This window comes from Dipodomys spectabilis, unplaced genomic scaffold (genome assembly GCF_019054845.1).
Source record: "Dipodomys spectabilis isolate Male_0828 unplaced genomic scaffold, ASM1905484v1 ptg000095l, whole genome shotgun sequence".
NCBI classification, from domain to species: Eukaryota; Metazoa; Chordata; class Mammalia; order Rodentia; family Heteromyidae; genus Dipodomys; species Dipodomys spectabilis.
In genome coordinates, this window is record NW_024870772.1 from 41474204 (window position 1) to 41480232 (window position 6029).

Here is a 6029-nt window from a genome sequence, read left to right on the forward strand (position 1 = left end):
CTCTGATAGTAGAGAATGTCGCTGAAGGGTTGAAGTTATAAGCTCTCACACAGTGAGAGGCTGATTTTACAGTTGGCTCATGCTTGAGTACAAAATAAAGACCAGGTTTGCTAGTGCCAGTTTCACTGGGACTCCAAGCCAACCAAGAGGATTGCTACCAGTTCAACACAGAGGAAAGCAACACAGATAAATAAGTGGTGGACTGGCAGCCTTTCCTGTGCCTTTGAAAGGAAGCAATTGCTCAACTTCGTACATTCTTCCCTGCTGCCTCATTCTACAGTCACTTGTCTTTGGAACTGTGGAGAGGTAGCACTCTTTAGTACTAATTCCTCTATTTCCCCTGAACACTTTGTGACTGGCTCAAAAAAATAAGACTTATTTCTCCGTACAGATGATTATTGTCATAGACAATTGTCTATGCGGAGAATCGCCACCCAAATGAAACATTTAGATAAAAATTAAACACAACATGTACAAGATGCACAGGACAAAAGTAATCAAATATCAACAAGAGAAACCACAAGAGATATGAATAAGTAGATATGCATGCTGACTTCATATACAGGAAAGTCTGAGAAGTAAATATATTTGTTCTTATTAAATCAATCAAAATACAAGCAAAGATTGGAGATATCTAATGCTTCATCTAATGCTTGTATGAAAACATGCAAATCCTAGAATAGCTAAAATAATCCTGACAACAAAGAACAATATAGAAGAGTAGCAAGGCTCTGTGGTATTGGTAGAAGGACAGAACTATACATTGTACATCAGAATAGACAATGTAGACACAAATTAATGTGTGTAGATGCTTTCAGCTTTTGGGAGAAGTAAAAGGCAATTCGAGGGAGGATGGGTTTTCAACAAATGATGCTGGAAGAATTGGAGTTAAACACAAAAGGAGTTAAACACAAGTTAAACCTCATATCTCATACAAAGCTTAACTCAAATATACCACAGACTTACAAATAAAATATCAAACATAAAACTTGTAGAAAAAAACTGAAAAGAAAATTTCAGCATATTTAAGCCTTGATGAAAAATGTAGGATCCATAAAGGGGAATGGATAAATTGGACTTCATCCAAACAACAACAACAACAAAACAAACAAGAAAACTACTTTTAGTTCTACAAAATATGTTGTTAACAGGATGAAGAGATGTTATATATTCAAACCATATGTTTAAAAATCCACATAGCCTAAATACTCTCTAGAATTAAAAGTAGGTCAAATGTGATGGTACTCGCCTATAATCCCATCCACTTTGGAGGTAGAAGTAGAAGAATAGCAGTTTGAGGTTAGCCTCTGGCAAAAAAGCATGAACTTTCTTATGAAAAAAGTAAAAGCAGAGGAAGGCTAGGGGCATTGCTTGCGGTAGAATGCTTGCTTAGTAAGTGTGAATCCTTGAATTAAAAAACACAGTACTTCCACAAGCAAAAACCAAACAAACAAAAAAAAGAATCAGAACCCTCCCAAAGGTAAAAATACAAATAATGCATCTATAGAATACCAAAAGTTATGAAGAGAAGTTTCATCTAAGAGGATTTACAGGAAAATATATGTATTGAAAGAAAGTTTGGATCACTAGTTCATAGGAAGATGAAAATTACAATCTACACCGAGTATTTCTACCTTCCCATCAGACTCTCTAGAAAATAGAGTGGTGACAACAGACGCTGATCACTCATATGTTTTTGGTAGGAGTATATAGACACACTGATAGTTTATGAAATACATTTGTCATAAAGCCCTGAAATTCAGACCTTGACAGTCACCCCAAGAAATGGAAATATATGTTCATACCAAAATCTGTATAGGAATGCTTACAGCAGCTTTACTCGTAATACCTCCAAGGTAGGTACAACCTAGGTTTTTATCAATCATGAATGCTTAAACATACTGTGGCATATACATATACTGGAATAGTACTTATCCATTAAAAAAAAATGGTCTAAAGATCCAACACCCCTTTATGATGAAAGCTCTGGAAAACTAGGAATCCATGGAACATTCCTCAATATAATAAAGGCTGTGTATGACAAACCTACAGCCAGTATTATACTTAGTGGTGAAAAGCTAAAGCCATTTCATCGAAATTTAGAAACGAGACAAGAATGTCCACTCTCTCCACTTCTCTTCAATTTATATTAGAGTGCTTGCTAGAGCAATAAGACAAGATGCAAGTAAACGCTCCCTCTTTGCAGATGACATGATCTTGTATTTAAAGAACCCCATGGACTCCATTCCCAAGTTACTGGAGCTGATCCAAAACTTTGGCAAAGCAGCAGGACATAACATTAACCATCAAAAATCAATGGCTTTTCTGTATGCCAATAATGAGAAGAGCGCAGCTGAAATCAGGAAAGCAACTCCTGTTGTAATAGCCTCACAAAAAATAAAATACTTAAGAGTTAACTAAAGAAGTGAAGGACCTCTATGATGAAAACTTTAAAAACATGAAAAAAGAAGTTAAAGCAGAACTAAAGAAGGCTATCTACAAATTCAATGTAATACCCATCAATATCCCAACCTAATTCCTCAATGAAATAGAAGAAGCAACACAAAAATTCATATGGAACAATAAAAGTCCCTTAATAGCAAAATCAATCCTTAGCAGAAAGAACTGTGCTGAAGGAATATCAATACCAAATTTCAAACTCTACTACAAAGCCATAGTAATCAAAACAGCCTGGAACTGGCACAGAACCGACCTGAGGACCAATACAATAGAACTGAAGACCCAGAAATGAACCCAGAGACCTTTAGCCACCTAATCTTCTATAAGAGAGCTAAAAAATTAAGATGGAAGAAAGACAGCCTCTTCAGTAAATGGTGCAGGCAAAATTGGTTAATCACCTGTAAAAAACTAAAGCTAGATCCTTATATATCACCCTACACCAGAATCAACTCCAAATTGGATCCAAGACCTCAAAGTCAAAGCAGACACCCTGAAAATATTACAGGAAGGAATAAAAGAAACTCTAGGGCTCCTTGGCACAGGCCGAAATTTTCTTACTAAAGACCCAGAAACACAACAAATCAAAGAAAGGTTGGACAAATGGGATTGCATGAAACTGCAGAACTTCTTCATGGCAAAGGACATAGCTAGCAAAATCAATAGAAACCACTCACTGGAAGAAGATCTTCACTAGCCATACAACGGACAAGGGTCTCATATCTAAAATATACTTAGAATTCAAAAACTTAAAATCTCAAAAAAAAAAAAATCCTCAAAGAAACAACTGCCCAATAAATAAGTGGGCTAAAGACTTAAAGAAAGACTTCTCTGAAGAGGACACAAGAATGGCCAATAGAGGGCTGGGAAGGTGGCTCAGCGGTGGAGCGCTTGCCTTGCATGCATGAGGTCCTGGGTTCGATTCCTCAGCACCACGTAAGCAAAAAGAAAAAAAGCCAGAAGTGGTTCTGTGGCTCAAGTGCTAGAGCGCTAGCCTTGAGGTGTAGAGCTGAGGGACAGCCCAGGCCCAGAGTTTTAGATCCCATGAGCGGACCCAAAAAGAAAAAAAAAAAAGAAGAATGGCCATAGATACATGAAGAAATGCTCAACTTCTCTAGTCATAAAAAAATGCAAATCAAAACAACATTGAGATACCATCTCACTCCAGTTAGAATGGCTATAATCAAGAACTCTAACAACAACAGATGCTGTAGGGGATGTGGACAGAAGGGAACCCTACTGCCTTGTTGGTGGGAGTGTAAACTTGTTCAACCACTTTGCAAAGTAGTATGGAGGTTCCTCAAAAGACTCCACATAGAGCTCCCCTATAACCCAGCAATCCCACTTTTAAGCATTTACACAATCACACACAAGGGTATACGAAAGCTATCAGCACAACTATGTTTATCGCAGCATTATTCACCATAGCTAAGATGTGGAATCAACTCAGATACCCCTCAGTAGATGAATGGATCAAGAAAATGTGGTGTGTGTGTGTGTGTGTGTGTGTGTGTGTGTGTGTGTGTGTGTGTGTGTGTGTGTGTGTGTGTGTGTGTGTACAATGGAATTCTATGCCTCCATCAGAAAGAATGACATTGCCCCATTTGTCAGGAAATGGAAAGACTTGTAAAAAAATTATATTGTGAAGTAAGCCAGGCCCAAAAATACATAGGTCCTATGGTTTCCTTCATTTGCAATAACTAGTATGTGTCTTAGACAAGCAAAGGGGTCAGATAAGTTGATGTTAGGTGAATTGAACCCCAAGATAAGGACTCAAATGGTTCTCCTTTCTTGCTTTTGTTTCTAACATATTTATAAGATGATTTCTTTGTTGCTCTGTATGTCCCTTCCCCACAGTATAACCCTTGTTTTCACTGTATTTGATGTTGGTATAATTTATGGAGGGGAAGGGAAAAAATGAATTGTTTAAATAGGGATACAGGTGGACCCATTGCAACAATGAGATGTACAAGACGTTATGTCAAAAAACAAACTTTAAAACTTTGGCCAGGGGCCGGGGGCGGGGGGGGGGGGGTGGAGATGGGAGGGCAGGGATGGTAAGGGGAAACAAAGGAGGAGGCAACAATGCTTGATAAGAAATGTACTCATTACCTTGCTCATGTAATTGTAACCCCTCTGCATGGTATTTTCACAATAAAAAAATCTTATTTATTAAAAAAAAGATTAGCCAAGATAAAAAAGGTGATGCTAAGCGAAATGAACCCCAAGATAAGGACATGAGAAGTTTTTTCTTTCTTGCTGTTGTTTTTTTATATACATATAATAATGTACTATGTGATTATTTTGTTTCTTTTGTGTGTTCTTCCCCCATAGTTTTCACTGTATTTGATTCCAGGGTCTTGCATCTTGTATATACATTTTTCTAATTTGGGAGGGGAAGGGAAATAACAAAATGCTGAAATAAGGATACAGGTTGACCCATGGTAGCAATGAGATGTATAAGACACTATATTGAAAACAAAACTTTACAACTTCGTGGGGGGGACAAGAAATTGGGGAGGTGGGGAAGGAAGGAGAAAAACAAAGGAGGGGGTAACAATGCTCGATAGGAAATGTACTCATTACCTTACTCATGTAACTGTAACCCCTCTGTACACTATCTTTACAACAAAAATATATATTTTAAAAAAGAAAAAATTGTCTATTGTTTTACACAACTTTTATCTTGAGGGGGGACGCCAATGTCCCCAAAGTTACATATTGCTCTAGTTTCCTTGTTTCTGCTATTATAAATTGTTATAAACCTGGTGATTAAAATAATAGGAATTTACTATTTAATAGTTGGGCTGCTTCTTTCTGGAGCCTGTAGGGGAGAATCTATTCCTTGTCTTTTCAGCTTTCAGAGGATGCCTTTTATTCTTGGTTTGCAGTTCCCCTCCTTGAACACTCCCAACTGTTCCATCTCTGTTTCTTCTACTATTGCATCTCCAACCTTCTTTTCTACTTCATAACATTTCTGATTACATTAAACACAACCAGATCATCCAAGATGATCTTCAGCTCATGATTCTTGATTACACTTTACAGAGAGTATCTTTAACCAAGTAAAGTATATTCAAAGGTGCTGGGAGATGTATTATTTTGTCTCTTGCAGTGTGGCGCATTTCCCTTTAGATAGTATTATAGAAATAACACAATTGTGGATGTAGAGAAAAGATTAGCAATTGTTATGAGAGGGGGGATCAGGGTAGGTACAGCTACCCAAAACCAACTGGAACTGCTCATATCTTGACTGTGGTGTTGCATACATAATCCTACATATAGGTAAAACTGAAGAGTGAAAACACAAACATCTATAAGTATAACCACACCTGGAGAAATTTGAAAAAAAATGGTGGGTGGTGTCACTTCAATATCTGGGTTGGGTGTGTGGTTGTGCAAGATGTTAGTATTAAAACTAAGCAAATGGTATATCGTATCTCTGTGTTATTTCTTACAATTACTTGTTAATCGGTGATTATTCAAAAATAGCAAGGTTTTTAAAAACCAACCACGTGGTGATACATTAGCAGATCCAGTATCCAAAAGAATTATTTGTGGGAGTGGATATA